The following is a 26,361-nucleotide window of genomic DNA, read 5'->3' on the forward strand; positions in this document are numbered from 1 at the left end:
ATTTGAAATATGCGAAAGAGAGATACAATTTTATGTAATTTGGTCTTGGACTCTTTCTGAGGGTTTGGTTAAATGCTGTATTCCAACAACAACAACAACAAACTGGTTGGGGAATTACTGTGGCTATGTTTGGGAAAGAGAAAGTACAGGATGATTGGCAATTCCTCTTACTTACAGAGTACCTCACACTATTAGACTGGCATGATGCTTCAGGTCTGGGGGTGGATGGCTGACAATCATCTCCCACCACAAACAATGTTAATAGAAACTCTGTTCCTTTCTGTGTGGCCAGAAAACTGTACGGAGTAGGAGTATTTTGTGGTATGATTATGAACATAAATAAATCCAATCCCACCTGCTGAGATCAAAGCAGGAGAAGACTTGATGCAGACTTGCTAACTTTGGGGTAGTTGTGTAGAATCTTCTTCTTATTCCTCCTCCTCCTCTCATTAAAAATAAAAATAAATTAAAGGCATCTCAATATTTTTCAAGGTAAAAAAAAACAAGACTGAATATATTTTTATGCCCCCTAAAATAAGTTCTTAAATAAACTCCAGTGGTAATATGATCCTATCGCTAAATGTCAAAATATGTTAATTTAATTTAAAGGTTTCACTGGTCTTAAGCTGTAGCAAACAATTCTGACCAACTTTGTAGCTCCCTCTGCTGGTTTGGAATATATTCCCATGCTTCTTGAATGCCCTAGTCTTATTCATTCCAGGAAAAATGCAATATGATGACTTTCTTTCAAAATAATTGGAGTTGCTATTTTTTATTTGTGACCCCCCCAAAAAAAATAATATTTAAGCACTTTCTTAGTACTTTCAGGCTTGTCTGTCCCCTGCCAAAAACAGGAATCCTGCATACAGTATGTTCTCTGGGTAGCTGTCTGCCTTAATTGCCAAGAAGAGACAGCTGTGGCCTAGAATGCTGGAAGTGACTTCTGTGGGCAATGAGAGATGCCACAGAGGGCTGTCAGTGACCTTTATGGCCTTTCCAGAAAAAATGAAAGGACCCAAATCTTATCCTTAGCATTATACTTATGCTAGCATTGATCCAGCACCAGTAGCATGGCAATCCATCCTCATTAGCTACAGTGCTCCTTGATTTCTGCTTGGAAACAAAATGAAATTTCAGCACTCCTGAGAGCAAAGGGTAAAGCTTACAGAGTACTATCTCATTTTTAGAAAGCCAAAGGTTTGTAAGAGGAGCATTTCCTATGTGGTAGGTAGCCTGCCCTCTCTCTTTCTCTAAGAACTGCATGAATGCTTTTATTTTGAATCTCTATAGGTGTGCTTCGTAGAATTCAATAACAAAATAGCAATTTTAAAAGGGTCACAGAATGGCATGTGCATAGGAGAAGAGAACTTAATCACGATGATGTCATAAGTATTACTGAGTAAGTGAGCAGGTAGGAGGGATGCAGATTGCTGCTCCGGTGTGAAGCTTTGAGGTTTTCCACTGACAGACCACACTGTATATCTTCCCACACATTTAGCAGGTGCAAGGGGGAGTTATGTGTCAAGAGTGACAGGAGACCCAACAAAGCTGGACGGAAACCTCTGCCCAGTCCAACTCCCCCCACAGCTTGGCACAAAGGGGGGTTGGCTTGCTCTGTGAGTGTCTCTGTGTAGAAATGGGGCTTCACTGCAATATTTATTAATCTCTCCGTTCAACCTATGATAGCTGAGATCAGAATTTTAAAAGCATACAGAAGCATTGTGGTGACTAAGAGTTTGAGCTATGACACAGGACCCCTGGTTCAGTTCTTGCCTGCCATGTACTCATCTGGTGGCTTTAGGCAGGTCACACACTCCCTCAGCATCAGTCCTGCCCACTGGCCGCTGGGGGGGGGGGGATTGCAATAGTGACTTACCTTTCTTTGTTGCTAGTCACAGCTAGTTAGTTAAGTTATATCTCTTCTCTAAAGGATGCTAGGGCAATGAACAATGTCTGGTAATATACCTAAAGACATTAAAACCACTAAAAAAAAGTCAAGCAGAATGAATGGGCACATTTCCTCTCTCTAATACCCAACATAGATAATCCAGTAGCATAATCACTCATGGTACCAGGGTGATATGATGTGGGATATATAGATAGATTTAAGAAGGACAAAACATGTGGCCCCCAAAGTTCATGAGAAGTTACATTGAAATGACTTTCAAGTAATATAACCCTGGGTTTGGGGTGCCCATGTGTGCTTTATTGTCTCTTCTTTCACCCCCCCACCCAATCCCTTTAACATTGCTCCTTCATGAAAGGGAACTGGGTGACAATAGAAAGGTGGAACAGTATAAAAGCTTGTAAATAATAAAATGTTCAAAGTTCATTTATTCCACTTGGTTTTTTGCATGCCATGTTTTAGGAATCCTGATGCATTGTTGTCAACCTTTATTTTGTTTTGTTTAAAAAATATAATATGATGTTTTTGTCCATTATTGTGAATGTGCTTATTGGTCTGGGAGATTCTCATAGATCTTCCATTCACTTTCTTTTCCAAGGTACTGACACTCTACAAACTTAGCACAACCGAGATTGTTGCTGGCCACTAGATGGCACTGAATGAGCTAGAAACGGAAGTTGTTTCCCAATGGCTAGAGAAAGCTAAATCAGTAGGGAACAAATAGGAGCCTTCTGATTCATATGGTGAAGTGGCTCAAAGGTGCTGCTGCTTAAATGCTTGGAGGCTTGAAAATCAGAATTTGTACTGCATCTTGCTCCAGAGAACAGGATTAGTTAGCTAAAAAGCTTTGGTCTACACTGCTTATGACTGAGGCCGTGTGCGCATTACACTGTGTGCCCTGGATTTAGCACACTCCCACTGATGGTTTTTGAATCCATGTACACATGACATTGCCCGCAATGCAGAGCTATCGTGTAAGCACCTTAACTCTGCAGTTCAGCTTAGGTGTGTGTACATCTGAGACAGGTTTTGCGCATTTAAGGATGACAGCTCATGCACAGATAACAGCTTCATGAATTGGACTGAGGGGTGAGTGCTGCAGGGATGGGGAAACCCAAAAGGTAATGTGCATCAGGTGATGACATCCCTGCTCCCCCTCTGGTGTGTATAGTAGTTAGCGCATGCGACTTGACACGCATTGGGGCAATGACCTCATTGTATTTTAAGCCACTAATGTCGACATAGCCTTAGAGGGATCTTGCAGAGCTTCAGCTTTGCCAGAAGTCTTAAAGCTTGCACAATATTGGCAAATGAAATGGTTCCAGGGAAAGGGTTTCTTTTGTCCCCCAAGATCTGTGAGCATAGGGAGGATTTGAACTGCAAATGTGAGAAAGCCCAAGGTAGAAGCTCTGGCATGTCTAGTTAAAGAAGGAGTAGGGAACCTAAACCTACTTTCATGTAGTGGTGATGGGAGCCAGGAGGGAGAGGTGGAAATGTGGGGGAGGAGAACCAAAATGAATGGAAGGAGGAGGGGGTGAAGAGCCTTTTCAGTTCAGACCTCTAGCTAAAGTGCCCCTTCCCTGGAAGCCTGTTGAACACTTCTCACTTTTGGCTTTGCACCCAAGCACCACTGTCTTTGCCCTTGTCCACTGTCAGCATGTGGCCCCCAACTGCTTACCCTTGAGGGAACATGACCCTTGATAGAAAAACGCTGCCTAGTGCTAAATTAAAGAGTATTGGAGAGCAGCGTTCATTTCTGTGCGAAACCCCGAAGAGTCACCTCCAGTCAGAACAAATTGTATTGGGCTCCATTGGAACCAGTGTTCTGACTGTGGCAGCTTTATATGGGTAAGGAAGGTGGCCAGTTGTTCAGTTTAATCAAGAACACAGGAACTGTTGTACTGGGCTTCTCATCACAGCAGTGGACAACCTGGTGCCCTTGGGAAGGTCTTAGCAGGGTATGATGGAGATAAAATTCCCTACTTTAAAAAACCCTTTACTTAGTTTGTTCATCCAATAGTTAAAGATTTCCTTATAACCTCAGCAATCAGTAACTGAATGGATGCGTTGTGGTGAGACAGCATCAACTGCTTGCTGTTGTACACTTAATTCCAAGTAACCCTGTAGATCGTCAACATCAAATGTCCGTTCCTTTATCTTCACAAACACACACACAGAGAACACAGGGTGTGTGTAGCCATCTACTCAAAGGTACAAGGTCTTTCTATGAAGCTGGGCTGAAGAAACACTGGCACTCCAGATGTTGTTGGAAGAACTCACCTTCTATAGTCCTTGATGGTTGGCTGTTGAGTCCCTTAACAAATGGTGGGCTACAGGTTCCCCACCTCTGCTATGCAGCATGTCATGCTTCAAGGGTGGGGGAAAGAATGGTGAAGTTATGATATTGGGATTGAGCATTGATCAAAATGGAGTAAAGTGTGCTGAGAGGAGGGGAGTTAAGAAAATGTGTTGCCCCTGGTATCCGTTGTGTGATCAGTGCTTGTTTATTAGCTGTCCTACAATGTAAGATGACACTCTGCCAGGAGTACAACTTCCTTTGTCGGCAGTGCTAGGCTTGGCAACATAGGAAGCAGACCTCTGCCAAGTCAAACTATTGGTCTCTCTAGCTCAGCATTGCCCTCACTGACTGGCCACTGCTCTACAGGGTTTCAGAAAGGGAGTCTTTCTTACATGGAGATGCCAGAGATTGAACCTGGGACCTGCTGCGTGCAAAACATGTCTTCTAGCACTGAGCTACAGCCCGGAACTAGCAAAAAGGTTGCAAGCTTGGGATATGTCCCAATACAATATTTGTGTCTCATCAAAATGGGGAAGTGCAAGGAATCGAGATTTTATCGGGGAGCCTGGATTACCTAGGCAACACTGAAATGGCCCTTAAGGAATTTATGGTGTGCGTTTAAATATGTGTTTATTTTTGCTTTGTGAAAATGGGGCTAACGACTCTCTTTCGCAGTTTTTGTGACAGCCCCTGCTGTAAGGACTGTGGGTGGTTTTGCTCCTTCACATTCCAGTAGGTGCATATTTAACAGCAGTAACCTGACCATGGAGGGTTGATTTCCAGTTTTCTGAGATATATTTTCTGTGTTATATATTAACTTGGTGAGAGGATTTCTCAGCATCTCTTGTTTTCCAAGGAGTGTGCTGGTGGCCCTGTATGCGGTTAAAGTTTATTTTGCCTTGAGACTTGATTTCTGTGGTCCTTTTCTGTTTTAGTCCTCTGCTGTGACTGCCAATAAAAATGATTTTCCGTTCCACCCTCTTAATTGCTAAACAGTGGACTGGGGCCACCAAGGCTTTTAAGCTGGATCCTGGGAAGTAAGTCCTTGGCCCAGACCAGAGACAGGAAATGCTTCTCTTTCGTCAGCTGCTGGTAATCTCTTACCATTTCAGGCTTGTTGGCAAAACTAACAACAACGTATTTGTTGTTTTTGTTTAGATAAATAAACAGGCTTGGAGGCAATAAAACATACAGAAGAGTAAACCACAGGAACAGCAATAGCAACAAACCCTCCTGGATGAGGTGACCAGATGTGAACTGCATGAATGCTTGTTTGGTTTGATGTGGAGAAACTCCAGAAGGAGAGCGAATTGTTTTCATGTTGATTGATCATTTCTGTAGATACAGGTGTTGCATACTGCATCAGTTCAAAAACTCAGCAGTGCGGCCAAATAGCCTTTTGAAGTTTGATGCTAAATGATGCTGTCTAGAGTCTAGAGCTCTATGGCCCCATCTTCCATATAAGGGAAAGCACATGGGAAGTTTTGGCCCTCACATATTGAAGCAAGAAATATAGTGTAAAACGAATATGGAGTGTTCTTGATTCTAATAAGTGCCTGTAAGCAGTAGAAAAGGGCCTTGGGATGGAGAGTGTAAAGCAGGAAAAAAATTGTTTGTTTCTCTAAGAAGCTGGAGCCAGTGGCTGCTCTGATTATGAAATGTTTTTTTCTGAAGCAATTATATTGCACTGGAATTTTATTACTCTTCAGCGTAAGTCAAATAATACATTTAATAAATAGTCAATAGTGATCATAATATAGCATTTCTGTAGCATGCATAGTGCTCTGCAGCTATTTCATTTCATCCTCGCAAATGACTTTTGGGATGTAGGCTTTGCTAAGGCAGCAGTTGAAACTTGCTCAAGGTTGCACACAGAGAGCTTCATGGATGAGCCTCCCCATGCCATCTCTACATCCAACAGTCAGCTCACTGACATCCCCCTGGTAGCAGCAGGGAGGGATATAAGGGCAATATGCTTTTAAAGAATGGTGGATAAGTAGGGGTGCAGACCACCTGGGCTCCATCTGAATGCTGAGATCATATGTATTTGCTGTGTGAACATTCTCAGGTTTTTCTCCTCAGCCCTGGGGACCACAACATCATTATATGAATAATGAAATCTAAGAGCCTTCAGTTAACATCAACATATCCCATTCCTCATTGTACAATAATCAAGCCATGCACTCTAGTTAATTATGAAGCTGGAAGATGGTGTGCCTGTAATTACATGGCAAAACAAAGAAAGAGAAAGAAATATTTCCATGAAATAGGCTGCCCTGTAAGTTTTGCTGAGCTGCAAGGTGTTTTTATTCATTTCATATAATTTATATCTCACTTGATTAAAAAACCCAACATCCTCAGAACCATTGACAAAAAGAACCACTTGTCCACCAGTTATGCATACCTGTCCGATATACATGCATCTAGTAAAATCTCTTGATTTTCACTGCTCTTTCCTCTCTTGCTAAAATGCAAGCGAAATATCCTTCCAGTTTCTTTCGTGCCCCCTGCCCCGCATCTGGAATTACTTTTAACAGGTGCTTTTTGCAAAATGAATATAGGGAGAGTGGAGTTATGAAGAGAAGCAGGATTGTTCTTAGGCCAGTTTTGAATTTCAGCAGGGTGACAGGCTGCCAGAAGACTCAGCACACTTATGCAGCTTTCTAAGTATTTGGAATAGGCATGCCAGTGATTTTTGGAGAGCGATAGGAGGTCTTATCCATTGTTCCCAGGATATATGCCATACTCTGATTTAACAAGTGAAGCACATTACTCATGTCTCTGCAAGACATAGCAGCGGAACATTTGTTGACTTGCCAGGACAGAGCCCATTGATTTTGGCGTGAGCACTTAGGTAGCACTCATGATTTCAGTTATATACAAGGGATTGATCTTGCAAAGACTGTGCCCAGGGAAGTTGCTGAAGAGATTTTTATTTTGACTTCTTGTCCTTCCTCTATTTTATTGTTCTCTGTGATAAAACACTACAAGGGTTTTTTGTCCAGTCATTTTTCTCACAAGAGCAGGGATGAAGTTCATGTGAGGGAAATGGAAGATGCAGTACATCATCTGGAAGCAATCGTGTTGTTGTGTACCATCATCCAGTTAAATTTCCTCGTGTGTAACTGGAGCGAGGCACCAATATGGTATGTCTGTAAACAGGAATACAGTGGTACCTTGGGTTAAGAACTTAATTCGTTCTGGAGGTCTGTTCTTAACCTGAAACTGTTCTTAACCTGAGGTACGACTTTAGCTAATGGGGCCTCCCACTGCCGCTGCGCCACCGTCGTGTGATTTCTGTTCTCATCCTGAAGCAAAGTTCTTAACCTGAGGTACTATTTCTGGGTTAGCAGAGTCTGTAACCTGAAGCGTCTGTAACCTGAAGCTTGTATTGAAGATGGCTCAGGTAGTCAGCAATGTGAAAAGCTTCTGGTAAGGCCAGATTTCAGCAGGAGGTTGTGATGGTGTAGCTATAGTCTGTGGAGAATTTTCAGGCCTAGCAGCTGTCCAGAGCCTTAATGTCCCTGCAGAGTCCTCTGCTGTAGCCTGTCCTGGGCCTCTCCTCTTAAAAGCTCTGCACTGGGAGCCACCATTTTAATTTCTCAACATGCCCTGGGGTGACACTATTTCGTGGGCATTGTAGGAAAGTTAAATGGTGGGAACTGCTGGCACCACCTGCTCTTGCCACTGCCAGAACCCACCAAGATAATTATTCATTCCGTTTATCAGCCACAGTTTTTTGGTGATGCACAAAGTGAAAACAAATTTAAAACCACGACCATTCCACATTTGCTGCCGCCCCCCACCTTGTCAAACTTGGAGTCAGCCCTTTTTTCCCCCCTACAGGTTTTGGAAATATCTGAATAAAGATAGCCCAGTAGATTGACAGCTTAAAAACATTGTTTTGTGAAGAGAGTCAACATGCATTCTGACTGCAGCATTGTATACGTGCGGCTGAAATTGTGAAAAGACAACTGGCAGAAATCTGTTCTCTTGCCTTATCCATGCCAGGCTATGCAGTGAGACATTTTAATTGATATACATGGGAAAGGAATGCATGGTATGCTCACACGGAATCTGCTATGGCAGTGTGGCTGATAAGGCCATTAAACCAGCTTTGTTGCTTGGGAAGCATCCACTACTCAGAAAACATACCATGAGATCAGTAGCAAAAGGGAGCAGAGAGTGTTTGTAAACTGTCACTTTTTATAACAGCTACTGCCATTAGCGTTGAGACAGGCGAGAACGGCCATTCGCCATTTGGTCGGCAGAACAAATATGTCAGGCTGTGAGCGTGTGGCTAGGATAACAACAATCGAGAATTTGAAAGAACAAAAGGAAAGCAGTTCAGTGAAGAGGGCTCTGGAAGTGTTTCGCCCTTGTGAACACCGTACGCTTTCACAGAGGTCAACTTAAGCAAACCAGTGAGATGGCTGTTGCCACATGATGTGGTAGTGGCTCACCTTGTGGTTTGGGAGCTGTGTGAATATAGTAGGGGAAGCAAAGTCAGTTCACTTGGCACTTCAGTGTGAACCTACCCAATTCTCACTTCCTGAAGCAATATATGAACCCAAATGGAACTATCCCTCAAAGTGGGCACTCTTTTGAATTTTGCAACGCAGTTCTCCACCCCCCCCCCAAATATGTACTACTTTAGTGGAAAGTGTACATAAAAACACACATGTTGGTGACAACAACATACAAAATGCATTATGTTTGGCAAAACTGCTTGTGAAAATGTGTGTCTTTGGAGGACTTTAAAAATAAATAAATCACAAACTGATGTGGAAGTGCGGTAAACTTAATTTAAGATTGGAAAAACGAGAAACTGAGAGGAGCCAAAATGGACAGATAAGCTCACCCCTGTCCTTGTCTCACCATGTGGTGACACATCAGCTTCAGCCATGGGACCCTGGCTAGTGGTCAGGGAGGATGGGAACTGTAGTCCAACATCTGAAAGGCCACAGCTGCCCTATCCCTGCTTTAGACTTTGCACATAGGCAAAGTCCCCCAGCTCTTTGCTGCTTTTGGCTGCATTTTTCTGTTCTTTATCATGTTTTACAACATGGGGTGACCAGAACTGTGCACAGCATCTTAAACGCAACTGCTCCACAGATTTGTACGCTGACATCTAATATGCCTCCCTTCTCACTTACAGCCTTGTATCCCATTGATTCCTTTGTATATATTTCTCTTATATAGTCAAGTGTTATGTGAAGGTGTCATTTAAAAAGCAGTATTTAAGCAGTAGTCCTGTACTGTGCACAGTTTTCTGCAACTGTCTTCCATGGAATTCAGTGGGGCTTTAATTCTCAGTACACATGTATAGGATTGCACTGTTAGCTGTAGCTCTAAGGGTAAAGGAAGCTGGTAAAAATTTAGTCACTCTGAAATTCATGAAATCTTTCTTGCCTGTTTTGATTATGTAACTTTTGCATATTGTAAGCAGGGCTGTGCGTGTGGCCACCACTGAGCATGTGTCTTTGTGGCACTTTAATTCAGAGCATTGATTACTCTGCGAAAGACATCAAAAACAAATGTCAAAACTGCAATTATGTTGTGTTTTGTGGTGAGGTATGAAGCTAGTTAGTGTATGGTGAAGGAAACAGGGCTGGCTGTTGGAAGGAAGGATTTGGAGACCAACAGCAGGGCAAGGAGGTTCTCTCTTTTCCCTTCCCTGCGCACCGGAGGCGTTTGCTGCTGCCGCTGCCTTGATTCAGGCAGTTTTGCATGCAGGCAAAGAATTATAAGCCCGTGCCATTCCAAATCTGGTGGTGGGGATGCTCCAGTTGAACTCAGGGTTCTCCCTCTGTGGATCTGCATCTATTGTCAAAAATGGACTCATGGAGGATGGAGCAAGCTTGTTCCCCCCCTGCTCTGGAGACTAGTACCCGAACCAATGGATTCAAGTTACAAGAAAAGAGATTCCAACTAAACACCAGGAACAACTTTCTGACACTAAGAGCTGTTTGACAGCGGAACAGACTCCAGGGGCAAAGCTAGTCAATGCTAGCAGAATATGCCTACTCCTTCCGCATTCACATTTTGGAATAAGAAATTAGCACAGATGGAGATTTTTTAATTTTCTGTATTAGAGGCAAATAAGCTAGTCCAGCTGTACAACAGTGATTCAAAATATTTTCTGTACAGCAGTACTGAGACAGCAGCCCCTCTCCCTTTGGCCTTTGAGTCACCAGCATGAGAAATCAATTTTGGCTGCTCTTCCTGAAGAAAGGCCTCCTTGTTAACGCCTTTGATTGACCTTGAGAAACTACAAACTTAAATGTTCACATCCTTTTTTCTTGCTTGGCCCCTCTTCCCCCAGCTTATGTATTAATCTAGGTTTTTGGAGGTTTTCTTTAAGTGATATTCTTGACTAGGAGCTGGTTGCTTTAATTCAAATGACTCTAAGCTTGGGTTTAAACTGAAAAGAGTCAAGTTTCATTTAGTGTATTATTGGATTTCATTGTGAATTCCATTTTTCTGCAGTGAGAGTAGGGAAGTGGGAAAGTCTGTAGCTCACTGGCCTAATTGTGTAGAATTTATGAAAGTGAAGAAGTGCGATGATGAAACATCTCTATACAACAGCTTTGGAAGCAGGTCTTAGGGTCAAAGAAGCAATTTTATAATTGCAAGACCGCAGATACATAAGCCTTTGTCAGAGGTCTAGTGAAAGAGACCTTTCTTGCACACCCTCCAACATTTATCTGATGACAATAGGGATGTCCCATTCCATAATGATAATTTTACTATTTATACCCCACACATATTACTGGGTTGCCCCAGCCACTCTGGGCAGCTTCCAACATATAAAAAAACATAATAAAACATTAAACATTAAAAAAAACCTCCCTATACAGGATTGCCTTCAGACATCTCGTGAGTTGAAAAACTCCATACCCTCCAACATTTCTCTAATGAAAATAGGGACACGCTAAAGAAAAGCAAGACACTCTGGGATCAAATTAGAAACTGGGACATCATCTCTAAATCAGGGATGTCCCTGGAAAATAGGGACACTTGCAGACTCTGTTCTTATAAATGTTGTCACTAAGATTCTCCCCATTTTAAACTATTCCAGTGATAAGTAATACAGTGAACTCTATCAGTGTTCTGTTGGAGGAATGGAGGTAGATAGATTCTCCTAGCCCCCAAAATTTATGAAACCAAAGGCACGCAAATATGGAGACCTCTTCAAAAAAATGAATCTGGAAATGCCCCATAATAAATATCTTAGTTCTATTTTAGAGCTCCCCAAGAGAGCTGAGTCTTCCATTCTCCACTTAGAAGCTGATCTTTGTTTAATGAAGGCCAGAGTGCACATCCTTGCTCTTAGATATTGTATAAATTCTAAAAAGGGAATGGGGCCCATTTATTACCTTCTGCTTTCAAGAAGATGCTGAATCTTAACATTAGAGTGACCTCATCTTGGAATCAGGAAATGCTACAAGCTGCAATTATTTGGTGGATGTTCTGAGTTCGTAAGGCTTTGAGATGACATCTCACCACATGGAATCTCACATTTTAAAGCATGATTTTTGTGCTGATCACACTTCTGCCTGTCTGTCTAAATGTGCTATTGTATGCCAAACTACCCATTCAGACTCCTTACCCTGACTCATTATGTTACCAGCATCATAAATATCAAATGATGAAAAGGCTTTGCAGTTCTGTGACTCCAGTTTATGCACTGCCATAATTGAAGGACACTGTCACCGGATCCCCTCTGAAGAGAGTTTGCCCGTGTGGAGGTAACATGCCTCACTACATAGTGGTTTGCCTAAGTTACAAGGACTTAAGAGCAATCCTTGTTCAAAGAGTTAAATCTCCTGATAGAGAGACAGATTGGGTATTTGATTAACTTTTTATTAGGGGACAGATTAGGGGACAGATGAGCTTGAGCTCTTGGTACAGCAAACTAAATATGACATAATAGGCATCACTGAAACCTGGTGGGATAAGTCCCACGATTGGAATGTAAAAATGGAGGGATACAATCTATTTCAGAGAAACAGACCAGACAAGAAAGGAGGAGGAGTGGCGTTATATGTCAGGGATGTGTATACCTGTGAAGAGATCCAAGATTTAGAACCTCAAAGCCAAAGTGAGAGCATTTGGGTCAAAATTAAGGGAGAGAAGAATAATAGTGACCTCATTGTGGGAGTTTACTATAGATCCCCAAGCCAAACGGAGGACATAGATGATGCCTTCCTGGAACAGATGGCCAAGCATGCAAAAGGAAGGGAGATAGTAGTAATGGGGGACTTCAATTACCCAGATATTTGTTGGAGGTCAAACTCAGCCAAGAGTATAAGGTCAAACAGATTCCTCACTGGCCTTGCAGACAACTTCATTGTCCAGAAAGTGGGAGAAGCAACAAGAGGAACAGCCATTTTAGATCTGGTCCTAACCAATGTCGATGACCTGGTTAATGGGGTAGAAGTGGAAGGATCATTAGGCGCAAGTGATCATGCTCTTCTGAAGTTTACTATACAACGGAAAGGAGCAGCCAAGCATACTAGGACTCAATTTCTTGACTTTAAGAAAGCCGACTTCATAAAACTTAGGGAAGTGCTGGGTGAGATCCCATGGACAGTAATACTAAAAGGAAAGGGAGTTCATGATGGCTGGGAGTTTGTTAAGAGGGAGATAGTAAAAGCACAACTTCAGGCAATACCAATGAGACGGAAACATGGAAGGTGCCTAAAGAAGCCAGGGTGGCTATCTAAAGAACTTTTAACTGAGTTAAGATTAAAAAAGGATGTGTACAAAAAATGGAAAAGGGGGGAAACCACCAAAGAGGAATTCAAACAAATAGCCAGCACGTGTAGACACAAAGTCAGAAAAGCTAAAGCACAGAATGAACTCAGGCTTGCTAGAGAGGTTAAAAGCAACAAAAAAGGCTTCTATGGGTATGTTCGTAGCAAAAGGAAGAACAAAGAAACAGTGGGGTCACTCAGAGGAGAAGATGGTGAAATGCAAACAGGGGACACAGAAAGGGCTGAACTCCTCAATGCCTTCTTTGCCTCAGTCTTCTCCGATAAAGAAAACAATGCCCGACCTGAAGAATTTGGAGGAAATGATTCAGCAGAGGAAACACAGCCCAGAATAACTAAGGAGATAGTACAAGAATACTTGGCTAGTTTAGATGTATTCAAGTCTCCAGGGCCAGATGAACTGCATCCAAGAGTATTAAAAGAACTGGCAGATGTGATCTCAGAACCACTGGCAGTCATCTTTGAGAATTCCTGGAGAACAGGCGAAGTCCCGGCAGACTGGAGGAGGGCAAATGTTGTCCCTATTTTCAAAAAGGGGAAAAGAGAGGACCCAAATAATTACCGCCCAGTCAGTCTAACATCAATACCAGGGAAGATTCTGGAGCAGATCATTAAGCAAACAATCTGTGAGCACCTAGAAAGGAATGCTGTGATCACCAATAGTCAGCATGGATTTCTGAAAAATAAGTCATGTCAGACTAACCTGATCTCATTTTTTGACAGAATTACAAGCCTGGTAGATGAAGGGAACGCAGTGGATGTAGTCTACCTTGATTTCAGCAAGGCATTTGACAAGGTGCCCCATGATATTCTTGTAAAGAAGCTGGTAAAATGCGGTCTTGACTATGCTACCACTCAGTGGATTTGTAACTGGCTGACTGAGCGGACCCAAAGGGTGCTCATCAATGGTTCCTCTTCATCCTGGAGAAGAGTGACTAGTGGGGTGCCACAGGGTTCTGTCTTGGGCCCGGTCTTATTCAACATCTTTATCAACGACTTGGATGATGGACTCAAGGGCATCCTGATCAAATTTGCAGATGACACCAAACTGGGAGGGGTGGCTAACACCCCAGAAGACAGGATCACACTTCAAAACGACCTTGACAGATTAGAGAACTGGGCCAAAACAAACAAGATGAATTTTAACAGGGAGAAATGTAAAGTATTGCACTTGGGCAAAAAAAATGAGAGGCACAAATACAAGATGGGTGACACCTGGCTTGAGAGCAGTACATGTGAAAAGGATCTAGGAGTCTTGGTTGACCACAAACTTAACATGAGCCAACAGTGTGACGCGGCAGCTAAAAAAGCCAATGCAATTCTGGGCTGCATCAATAGGAGTATAGCATCTAGATCAAGGGAAGTTATAGTGCCACTGTATTCTGCTCTGGTCAGACCTCACCTGGAGTACTGCGTCCAGTTCTGGGCACCACAGTTCAAGAAGGACACTGACAAACTAGAATGTGTACAGAGGAGGGCAACCAAAATGGTCAAAGGCCTGGAAACAATGCCTTATGAGGATCGGCTAAGGGAGCTGGGCATGTTTAGCCTGGAGAAGAGGAGGTTAAGGGGTGATATGATAGCCATGTTCAAATATATAAAAGGATGTCACATAGAGGAGGGAGAAAGGTTGTTTTCTGCTGCTCCAGAGAAGCGGACACGGAGCAATGGATACAAACTACAAGAAAGAAGATTCCACCTAAACATTAGGAAGAACTTCCTGACAGTAAGAGCTGTTCGACAGTGGAATTTGCTGCCAAGGAGTGTGGTGGAGTCTCCTTCTTTGGAGGTCTTTAAGCAGAGGCTTGACAACCATATGTCAGGAGTGCTCTGATGGTGTTTCCTGCTTGGCAGGGGGTTGGACTCGATGACCCTTGTGGTCTCTTCCAACTCTATGATTCTATGATTCTATGATTCTATGATTCTAGGTCCCCTTACACCTCTGAAAAACGCCTGTGTTGCTTTTAGAGTGGCAATTTTAAGGAGAAATGTTTGTGAGGATGATAAATTACTCAGGGGAGTAAACTCTTATTTGACAAAATGTCTGGTTGTAATAATTATTTTAACTGTGTAATGCATTTTATTCTATGTAATGTATTTTATCTTTTGTAATGGCTACAGCTAAACAAATAAATAGATTTATTTTAAAAAAACCCTATTCCTTTCTTGAGAAAAATTAGCAGGCTTCTCCTATCTTCTGCCTGCCCACCCCTCCCCTGAAGTAATTATAGTTTTGGCTGATGCATTTTCAAATAATTATTTACATTTAACAGGTATAACAGAATCTACTATATTGCAATACTTTATATATTTTGCCAAAACCTTTTGATAGAACTTACATTGCAATGAATTGTTGGCTTGGCAACTCTTGATATGTAGGAAGGCCTTTTCTTCTGCATTCCTTCAAGTACTTTTTATGATTAGGACAGCCATTTTCCAATTAAAACCACACCCTATGGACAAAACATATAGGTACCCATATGTTATTCATAGATAATTTATGAAGGGAAAGGGTTATGAGTTTAATTGGGCAAACCATGCAGGGAGGAATTATTAGCTAAGTGCTACTATTCCCCAATACCACTCTCTGATTCATACCCTCCAACTTGCCGCCGCTGAAGAAAATCGGGACACATGTCTCTTGGGGCTCCACTCCCGCGTGGGTAACTAACTCGTGCAAGAGCATGGTTCCCCAAAACATGCATCTTTGGGGACCATGCTCTTGTGGGAGTCAAAACAGGACATCCCATAATCCCATCAGAAACTAGGATTTCTTCTGTAATGTCCTGGTTCAATCGGGATGATTGAGGGGTATGTCTGATCCAAATTCTCACCCCTCCCTATTGGAGATTGTATTCACAGATCTCCTGCATTATGTTTAATTTGACTCTTACTGGGGTTAGTGATGGGTCTTTCCAGGGTATATGATCATAGTGGAACTGCCCATCTCAACTTAGTTGTGTGTGTGTGTGTGTAAAAAAGTGGGGAGTGGTATGTGCAGAAAAGAAAACAAGTTTCTGGCAGATTCCCAAGTGAGCAATAGAGAATCTTCTGTTGCCATGTTATCTGCTCCCTAGTGGGTCTGATTTCGGTGCATTTCCTTTCTTATGGAAACTGGTCCTGAAATCTGAAATACAATAGCTTCTTAATGCATCTCCAGACAGGAAGCAATTAATTGCACTTTCAGTGATATTCTGTTGAAGGCAGGCTTCACATTCTCTAGGACATGGCTATAAAAGGTCATGTAAATGCATTAAGAGATTTGCCAGGTCAGGGTCCATAGAAAACAAGAGGAATATGGGGGAAACAGTTATTTGGAGAAGAATGAGTTCTTATGGGGGGTGCCTTTTTATCTCTGGGACTGAAAGGAGCCTCACAGTTGGAAGGATTGTTTCAGCAGTCCTTGTTTTCAGAAAATGGAGCAGAGTGGAGAGGTGGATGTTGTCAGTGACAACTGCCAAGGATAAGACATGAGGGGAGATATTGTGAAGTCTGGGAAAACAGCCAGCAGAAAGAGGGAGTTCCATTTGTACTGGGTCTTTGAGAGGTAAAAAGTAATATATCACAAAAATCCATTAGTTAAGTGATTAAGTTGTCAAACTTGGGACCCACCTTTGGGGCCCATGTGTTGTTGTTGTTGTTGTTGTTGTTGTTGTTGTTGTTGTTGTTGTTACCATATAGGTCCATCTGTCTCCTCTCCCTCCTTCTCTTTCTATTCACCCCTACTTTCCCTTAGGAAGACCTTTGACAAAACAAAAAAGTAGCAGTGGTGGGACTGGTGCTTTTCAGTTGTGAGTTACACAAGCCGTCAGTTGCGAAATAACCCCTCTGCAGCGCCACAAATCCAACTCAATAGTGTAACATTGGAAAATGTTGATCACTTCTCCTACCTGTGCAGCTATCTTTCCACAAGGGCCGACATTGATGCTGAAATCCAGCATCGCCTGAGTTCTGCGAGTGCGGCTTTCTCCCAATTGAAGTGCAGAGTGTTTGAGGACCGGGACATTTACAGCGAAACCAAAATGCTTGTTTACAAAGCTATTGTGCTACCAAGCTTACTGTATGCTTGTGAAACATGGACCACTTATAAACGCCATCTCCAACTTCTCGAAAGATTCCATCAACGGTGTCTCCGAAATTTTTTACACATCACTTGGGAAGACAGGCAAAGTAATACCAGTGTACTGGAAGAAGCAAGGATCACCAGTGTTGAAGCAATGATTCTTCAACATCAACTTTGTTGGACTGGTCATGTTGTGCGAATGCCTGATTATCGTCTTCCAAAGCAACTACTCTATTCCAAACTTAAAAATAGAAAGTGTAATGCTGGTGGTCAACAAAAAAGGTTTAAAGACTGTCTCAAGGCAAATCTTTAAAAAATGTAGTATAAACACCAACAATTGGGAAACATTTGCCTGTGAGCGCTCCAGTTGGAGAACAGCCTTTACCAAAGGTGTCATGGGCTTTGAAGACACTCGAACTCAGGACGCAAGGGAGAAACATACTAAGAGGAAGGCATACTTGGCAAATCTACACCGTGATCAACTCCCACCTGGAAACCAAGGTCCCCACTGTGGTAGGATGTGTGGATCCAGAATTGGCCTCCACACTCACCTACGGACTCATTGTTCTAACAGTGTTTATGGAAGACAACCTTACTTGGCTACAAGTGATCGCCAAAGAAGAAGCATAAGCATGTTGTGTTAAATGTTGTTAGCATTCTGGAAATGTTAAATGTTACTAGCATTCTGGAAACACATTCAAATGTTCCTACAAGTGAATATATACATGGAATATTCAGATTTCATACTTTTTGCTGGAATACTGGAGAGTGATATTTTGCTAGGTTTACCATACCCTTCCAAAATAACACTGGTGTTTTCATAGAAAGAGGGAGCTTGTGGATCCAGTTACTCAGACATAGTTTTATAGTTCTAGTAGGGAAAACCAAGGAATTCACAGAGATCTGGGTGAGGGGCCTGCCGGCATGATCCTGCTCCCACTCTTATTTGCATTCGTTGTCTCTCTTCCCGAGCCCCCACAACTGGTCTTGTAAACAAAGCTAATGTCCAAATATTACATAGGTGATACACAGTTTTCCAAACTTGCCCCAAAATGGACCATTGCCTTTTCTTTTCTTCCCCCAAAGTAGTTCACTACCAGCATGTAGACAAGGAGGTTGTTGGTTTAAAACCTGACTAATCCCGACGGTTGCTGGCATCTGTCAGTCTTGGGAGACAATGGAAGAATGCACCTTGGGGGGGGGGGGTAAAGTCAAACTGTTGGAGAGTTACAGCTATAGCTGTAGAGACCAATATGGGAGAGGCATGTTTTATTACAGGTGGGCAGATGAAGGCATCTAGTTTTGCTTCTACAGATGCACTCTGGTGTCCCCCCCCCACACTCCTCCCTGTGGTCATTCCTCCTCTGGTCACTTCTTGAATACATGGCCTGTCTGTCTGTCTCCAGGCACTGTGATCTTTTGCAATGTCAATGTTGCCAGCCTTAACGTCACGTTAGCAGACATCTTTGTAACACAGAGTTGGTCTGCCAACAGGCCAGTGTCTGAAGCCAGCTCCCCGAAGAGCACGTTCTTGGCGATCCTGCCATCTTCCATTTTGTAGACATGACCTAGCCAGTGTAGACATCGCAGAGACAGAAGTGCGAACATGCTAGGAATGTGGGCTTGGGGGAGCACATCTTTGCTGAGAGTCTGTGCTGCCACGTGATGCCCAAAATCTTCCTGATGCAGTGCATATGGAGGGTGTAAGCTGCCCACACAACTCAGTTCCATAAAGCAGTGTGCTCAACACTGGTAAACCTTCATCTTGGTATTGGTCAGTATCATAGAAATGGGCAGATATGGGTCATATTGAGGCAGGAATATGAAGATTGTGTAATTGGAGATGTAGTTCAGCTGTCCCAAAGCCATCTGTACCTCTATAGGTAGATGCTAAAGGTAAAGGGACCCCTGACCATTAGGCCCAGTCGTGACCGACTCTGGGGTTGTGGCGCTCATCTCGCTTTACTGGCCGAGGGAGCCTGCGTACAGCTTCCGGGTCATGTGGCCAGCATGACTAAGTCGCTTCTGGCGAACCAGAGCAGCGCACGGAAACCCCGTTAGCCTTCCCGCCAGAGCGGTGCCTATTTATCTAATTGCACTTCGTGCTTTCGAACTGCTAGGTTGGCAGGAGCAGCGACCGAGCAACGGTAGCTCACCCCGTCGCGGGGATTCGAACCGCCAACCTTCTGATCAGCAAAACGCTACCCAGTAGTAATAAATTGTATTGGTTTTAGTTGGGAAGCCAAGTCAATTACACCACCCCACTAGCCACTAATATCATTACATTCATGGCACCTGGAGTGCAAATGCATATACAGTGGTACCTCGGGTTACATACGCTTCAGGTTACATACGCTTCAGGTTACAGACTCCGCTAACCCAGAAATAGTGCTTCAGGTTGAGAACAGAAATCGTGCTCCGGTGGCGCAGCGGGAGGCCCCATTAGCTAAAGTGGTGCTTCAGGTTAAGAACAGTTTCAGGTTAAGTACAGACCTCCGGAATGAATTAAGTACTTAAGCCGAGGTACCACTGTATTTTCCATGCAATTCTTTAGATACTGATTGATAGCATTGATGATTTCGGCTGCCATCTGATCCATACTTACCTGGGAAGAGACTACAGATCAGTGGTAGAAGGTATGCTTTGCATCCGAAAGATCCCATGTTCAATCTCTGGTGTCTCCAGGCAGTGCTGGGAAAGCTTCGTGCCTGAAACCCTAGAAAGTGTAGGTGACACTGAGACAGATGAGAAATGGTCTGAATTGTTATAAGGAAGCTGCCTAGGTTCTTCCTTTGGGAGGAAGCCTCACTGCATAGGATTGTGCTGCATGGCTCCTTAGGGAGTAAAAATTCCAGTATTCAAAGGATAACATTGTTATCTTTGTCCTTTCTTTCACTTAAAAGAAAGAAAACTTGTGTCAACCTTGGAATTATCTCTTAGCTGCATAAACAAATCCTAAATTGGAGTTTGATTTTATTGTGTTTAAGATTTTTAAATTAATAATAATAATATTAAAACAATGGAAGAACATTCCGTGCCATATGAACGAATGTAGATGCTCTCACCATTCAACCTTCACCCAGTTCTCCACTGTCATTTAACTATTTGCTAAATGGACCAGAAATATGCATTCATCTCCAGTTACTTCTAAATATACAGAAAAGAAGAAGAAGAGGGGTGGGGTGGATAATAAAGAGCTTGCCATTCAGCCTATTGTCCTCAACACTGTAATAAAATAGACACTGAGCAGTTGAGCTTCCTTATAGCATGGAATTAATTCCATGTGTGATTATTGTACATAAAATGAAAAGACAGCAGAGCCCTGCCCATAGTCTTACAATATAGTATTATAAGTATACACAGCCTTTTCTGTATGTTTAATAATACAATGTAGTGAAAATAAAACATTCTTGCCTGGAGTAGTCTTAGACGTTTGCAGTCACCTGTGGAATTCTGCATCAACACATAAAAAACAAAAACAGGTTGACTATATTTTAAATCAGAAAGCAGTCATGTAAATACATGTATACCTGGATTCTTCAAGCTGTTATCTTCCATGATTACAGGTTTGTACAACAAATGGTAATGCTGCATAAGGCGTCCTTTGTGTGGAACATTAAAAGTTCTTCTTTCACCTTGAACTTCGGAAACACCTCTCTTCTGAGGACTGTGACAAACGTCAAGAAAAGGTGACCATTGGTTGGTCTTCTAAACAGTAGAACTCTGTGTAAAATAACAAAATGATTTTTTTCATTTTCATAGAGGTGGTTGAAAAGAGAAAATCTGGGCTAGAAAAAGGGTCAGCTCTGCAGACTCACAATATCCTGAAAACATGCAATGAGAGGTGGAACCAGATTTTAAAATACATTAGGCAAAACGCTCAGGGAGAAAAGGAAACTTGATGTTAACGATTCTCTGTTAACATTCCCCCAGCCCATTCCCCCACTCCCCAGTCTTCCAAAGCTATTCATGATTGTGGAGAGGAGTTAGAATTAGCTGACTCATGGCAGGGGCATCCCCCTATATAATGGGCATGTTATACACATGAAAAACAGAAGCCACTTTGTTCCAACATACTGTTGAAATCTGAAATGCTAAGTTCCGTGTGTAGATGTAGACATGAAATTGCTGTATTCTGCTGGTTGCAAGATAGGTGATGAGGTGTTCAGTGTCGGAGCGAAGGCAAAACTAGAATAAGGGGAAGAGTTTGCCAAAGTGCCGTAAAATTAGATTATTTTGTTGCAAGCCAAAGGACAAGTCTCTCCAAGTTATTTTCTTGCATATAATCTAACTCCAACTTGGAGTTAGTGCTGTAGGGCCATATTCAGGTGTACATACGGTGGCGGCTAAGAGGGCAAAAGAGGACACAGATTTGCTAAGTTATATACATAAGATGCAAATTTGGAAATACTTACAGTAATTTAAATGAGAGGTGGGGAACCAGGGGCCCTCCAGATGTTGTTGAACTCCGGCTCCCATCAGCCCAAGCTGTATGACCAATGACCAGGCGTGATGGGAGGTGTAGTTTTTATGTTGTGAACTGCCCCGTCACCTTCAGATGAAGGGTGGCATACAAACAAACAAGCAAACAAGCTCAACAGTACCTGGCAGTCTACAGGTTTCCCATCTCACCCTAGTAGGGAAGATTGTGCCCAGGTAACCTGTGTGTTAGGGATGCGGGTGGCGCTGTGGGTTAAACCGCAGAGCCTAGGATTTGCCGATCAGAAGGTCGGCGGTTTGAATCCCCGCGACGGGGTGAGCTCCCATTGCTCGGTCCCTGCTCCTGCCAACCTAGCAGTTCGAAAGCATGTCAAAATGCAAGTAGATAAATAGGTACCACTCCGGCGGGAAGGTAAACGGTGTTTCCGTGCTCTGCTCTGGTTCACCAGAAGTGGCTTAGTCATGCTGGCCACATGACCTGGAAGCTGTACGCCAGCTCCCTCGGCCAATAAAGCAAGATGAGTGCCACAACCCCAGAGTCGGTCACAACTGGACCTAATGGTCAGGGGCCGATTTACCTTAACCTTAACCTGTGTGTTTGCTCCATCTACTTTCTGAAGTGTTAACTGTTGATTGACCACTCCAAGGCCCCTGCTAGCTGTCCCTGCATAGAATTCTTTTAAACTTGTCCTGGACCAGGCAGCCTTTTCAAATAGAGTCATGTCATATGATAGCTCTCAAACAGAGCCCTGGCCTCTGTAAAGTAGTATACATGACCACCCGCAATAGACATTCCGTAAGAACCTATCCCTCTTTCAGACTTTCTTCAACAATGTTGGGTGGGGGGGGGGGACCCAAACGCTCTTTTATCTGTCTCCAGCGTTAGCATTTTTAAAAAATAGGTTCTTTCTTTTTGCCAAGGAACATGCCTTTTGAATATGGACAGCCCAGTTGTCATAATCCTTTAATGAGATTTACAGATAATAGGTTTATTCAATTATGGGGTCAATAACAGATTAAAGGAAATATGACTGGGGTAGAGAACAGTTGTTCCTAGGGGTATGTAAACATTTGTTTTGTTTTATCTTGGGAGGATCTTGACACGAATAAATTGGAAATCCAGAGTGTTTAGGGTTTTGGCAGGCTCTCCCTCAAATACCCAGACATAGGTGGGATGCTATTATGTTGTTCTGTGAGGTACAGGAGATTGCAGAAGTGCCTTCTGACCCTGCACTTAGAAAGCAGTGGAAAGCTGAGGTAATGAGTGTGAGATTTAATTCTGAGCTACACCCCAAAAGTTCATTGAAAGGTGAAGCTTTGACTTTTCTTTTTAAATTTATTTTATTCCTTGAAAATGTATCATGTAGAAGAACAGCATGAGTTAGTGCCTGCAGCAGAGCTGGAAGTTCATGATGGAGTTCCACAAATGATTGAAGGAAGGAAAAAACAAGATCTGCATCTAGCATAAATCATGTAAACTATATTTGCTTAATATATTTGGGCTGCCAAATTTGAAGAAATCCTTGGTGGAGGTATAAGGAATGAAGGAACAAAAGTGATAATTTGTGTGCCTGTTTGAGTGCATGCCGTCTGTTGGTGACTTTTGAGTTGCTTCAGTGCAAAAGGAACTTTAGGCTATTCTGCTTCTGCCAAGATTTTGAGCCTGAGCTATCAAACCGTTGGATGAACAATGGAATGCTGACTTACATTGGATCATTCTGACAGCAGGAAGATGATAATTCAGGAGCAAGCACATCAGAGATCACATCTGCCTAGCAGCACAATCCTGTGTATGTTTACTCAGAAGTATGTCCCAATGAGTTCATCAAGACTTACTCCCAAGTAAGCCTGCATAGGACTACAGCTGGACATAGCAATCCTAAGTGAGATGGTGCAAAGGGGGGAATAGTTTTCCACTTCCAAAGTCCTACAAGTTGTGGGCACCATGGTTCTTTCTTTTTGCTCTGGCATTAAAAATTTCTACCCACCTTGAAATGTGTGTGTGTGTGTGTGTGTGTGTGTGTTATCCATACCAGTTATGGGCTGTAAAAATTTATGGGTTCTATCCCAGAGTCTCTTGAGAGAAGATAGTGCTTTGGATCCAGCATATCCAGTGCTGCCTCTGTCCCTGCCCTGCTTCAGGGCCAAATCCTGGCTATGTCCATGGAGCTTTCAGTGACCATACCAGAGGCCTCAGCAGTGCATATTCCCTCCACCCTCCAAAAAAACAGGTGAGCTGCTCTTCATTGGCAGAAAGACACCTCTACGCACCGTAATCCCCTCCAGCAGATGGATCTGAGAGTTAGGATTATTCTTTAAATTGTATTAGCTAATTGTATTGTAAAATATATGCGCTCTAAATAGAAGCACAATTAAATAAACTTTTCATAGGTCTGCAACCAATTGAAAATTCATTTCTACAAAAAAAGGGGGGAAAACATAGCGTGACTGCAAGAGTAAAAATAGTATCAAAACCAAAATTGAAAACTTACATAGAAACAGAGATTCAATCTAAATACAAATAGCGGAGTGTAGAAATTAAGACCCATCCAGATCATGTTCCATTGTTCTTTCCAAACATAAATATGTGCCTGCCAGCAGAAAGACCCCAGAGACTGGGGTCCTTGAGATGCAGGTTCCAAAAATACAGGTGCCACCATGTAAAAGGCCTCGTTCCACTCCTCAGTAGGTACTTCAGTAAACAAGGGACTGCTTACCAAAGATAGATCTTAAGGGATAGGAAGGAGCATATGTGAGATAGCACTCGTAAAAATGCACAGGGCGCAGACCTTTGGGGATGTAAATCAGTACATAGATTTAGTTCTGGAGAACAATGGGAAGCCTATACAGATGAGGAAGAATGGGAGTGATAGAGTCAGGACTGGATTTAGGGGCAAGTGACTCACTTAGCTGCCTGGTGTGCCTGGCATGAGTTGTTTACCAGTCATCCCCTCAATAGCTGAAAGAAGGTTGCACATAGTTAAAATTTGCTTGTAGAGCTACTAACGCTTTGTGCCCTGCATTGTGTTAACATTCACATTTTCTTCTAATTTCACAGGAAAATGTACAGCATTACTGCCCATTTAGTAGATGGTGTGTGAGAGAGTTATGGTCAGTTATTGTATTCAGACTCATGCATGGAAATCTACACTTGAATGTGACAGGAATAAATCACGTATGCCAAGTGTCCATCAAAGTCATGAAATGACTACAAATGTAATAAAAAAACTGGTTAATCACCTGACTTTTGAATATGCTCTTTCATTAAATGTGATTATCTGGAATATTCCCTATTCTAATAAAACTCCAAGCTTCAGAAATAATGCTATTGCTTCATGTTTTTGTAAACTGCTTTGAGGTTTTTTCTGTACAATCAAGCGGTATATAAATTTTATGCAATAAATAAATGATAAATAAAAAGTGGGTGCCCAAATGTATTTTTCGGCTAAAAATAGGTCTCTGGTCTGAAAAGGTTGAGGACTATTGTGGACTGAACCAGGAGCATGTAGCAAAACATGCAGTAGTACTGCAGGGGGGAAAATAGTCTATTTCTGATGATCAAGCTATGTTAATCTGATGTTAATATCAGCTATTTTGTTCAGGGGAGGCTCCCAATGGAATGTATCTGGTAGCATTGGTTATTCTATTCTGCAGGAAGATTTCACTTCCCATCTTTTCAACCCGAGGGTAATAACTTGTGGGGACACATACAGATTATGACGCTGAGCTGGAGTGAACTAGTGCAAATCTGTGCTTTGGGTGAATTTAGAAGAACCCCACGCTACATCTGCCAGGGACTGGATTGGGCAGGGCATGTTATGCTTAGACATGTTGCTCACAATCCCAGCTTTGCTTGTTAAAAAAAATGCCATAGGCTTTTCCACTTATTTTCTACTTGGAGACTTTGAATTTGATTGCGTTGGAAAGGTTAAATGAAATAAAATGAGGTCCCACCTCCATCACCATAACTTGCTGCTAGGCACCCAGTGTTGCCAGTTGTGATGAAAAGGCAAGATGTGAGACCTTTTTGTTGCTGTTGACTCTATAGATGTCAGCACCAGCTGCTTGCTTATCCAAAGGTTCATGGGCAGGATGTGCCCAGATACTGGCCCAAGACTTGCACAGCTCCTCCTTATTCAGTTGGGATTGAGAGATAGAGTTGTGTGTCATCTGTAAACTGACGACACTGCATTCAAGGCCCCAGATGGCACCTCCTACCAGTTTCATATAGATACGTTGACCCAAAGGCATGAACCCAATGATTCAGAAGTCTTCCAATGCTTCTCTCTAGTTGTTGTCCCCTAAGCAGAAGTGCTGCTACAGTAACACAGGCCTTCCATTCCCCACCTCACAGAGCTGCTCCAGGATACCATGGTCAGTGATATCAAACACTACTAAGAAGTCAAGCAGAATCAACAGGTAGCACCCCCTACGCTCTCCAAATAAAGGTCATATTGTAAGGCTCACGGGGGCTGTTTCAGAGCTGTTTGCAACAGAGATTGAAATGGGTCTAGATAACCTGCTTCATCTAGACATGCCTGTAGTTGGCTAGCCACCACACTTTCTGTCACCTTGCCCAAGAAAGGAATATTTGTGACTGGGCAGTAGGTATCTGAGACCTCAGGGTGCAGGGCGGTCCTCTTCGGAGTGGATGCACAGCCTTTTTTTGTTCAGCGTGGTGGGCATCACCCTTTCCATAAGTGAGGCATTAACTGGATCCAGCTGTGAGATCTTAAAAGATGCAATGGACAGGCTTCAAGAGAGCATATGGAAGGCTTAACTCACACCCTAATTTTGTGTGTGTGTGTGTGTGTGAATACCTAATACATATGCTGTTGCCAGTGATGATGTGTATGGGGAGGGAAGTCCTGATTTG

General features: G+C 42.7%; 1 protein-coding gene across 2 annotated transcripts in view; it reads left to right on the plus strand.

Moving 5' to 3' along the window:
• Nucleotides 1-26,361, plus strand: part of COL18A1 (collagen type XVIII alpha 1 chain) — a 145,138-nt gene that overhangs the window by 40,561 nt on the left and 78,216 nt on the right. The window lies entirely within an intron of this gene.

Source organism: Podarcis tiliguerta (assembly GCF_965153285.1).
Source record: "Podarcis tiliguerta genome assembly, chromosome: 1".
In the NCBI taxonomy this organism is placed as follows: Eukaryota; Metazoa; Chordata; class Lepidosauria; order Squamata; family Lacertidae; genus Podarcis; species Podarcis tiliguerta.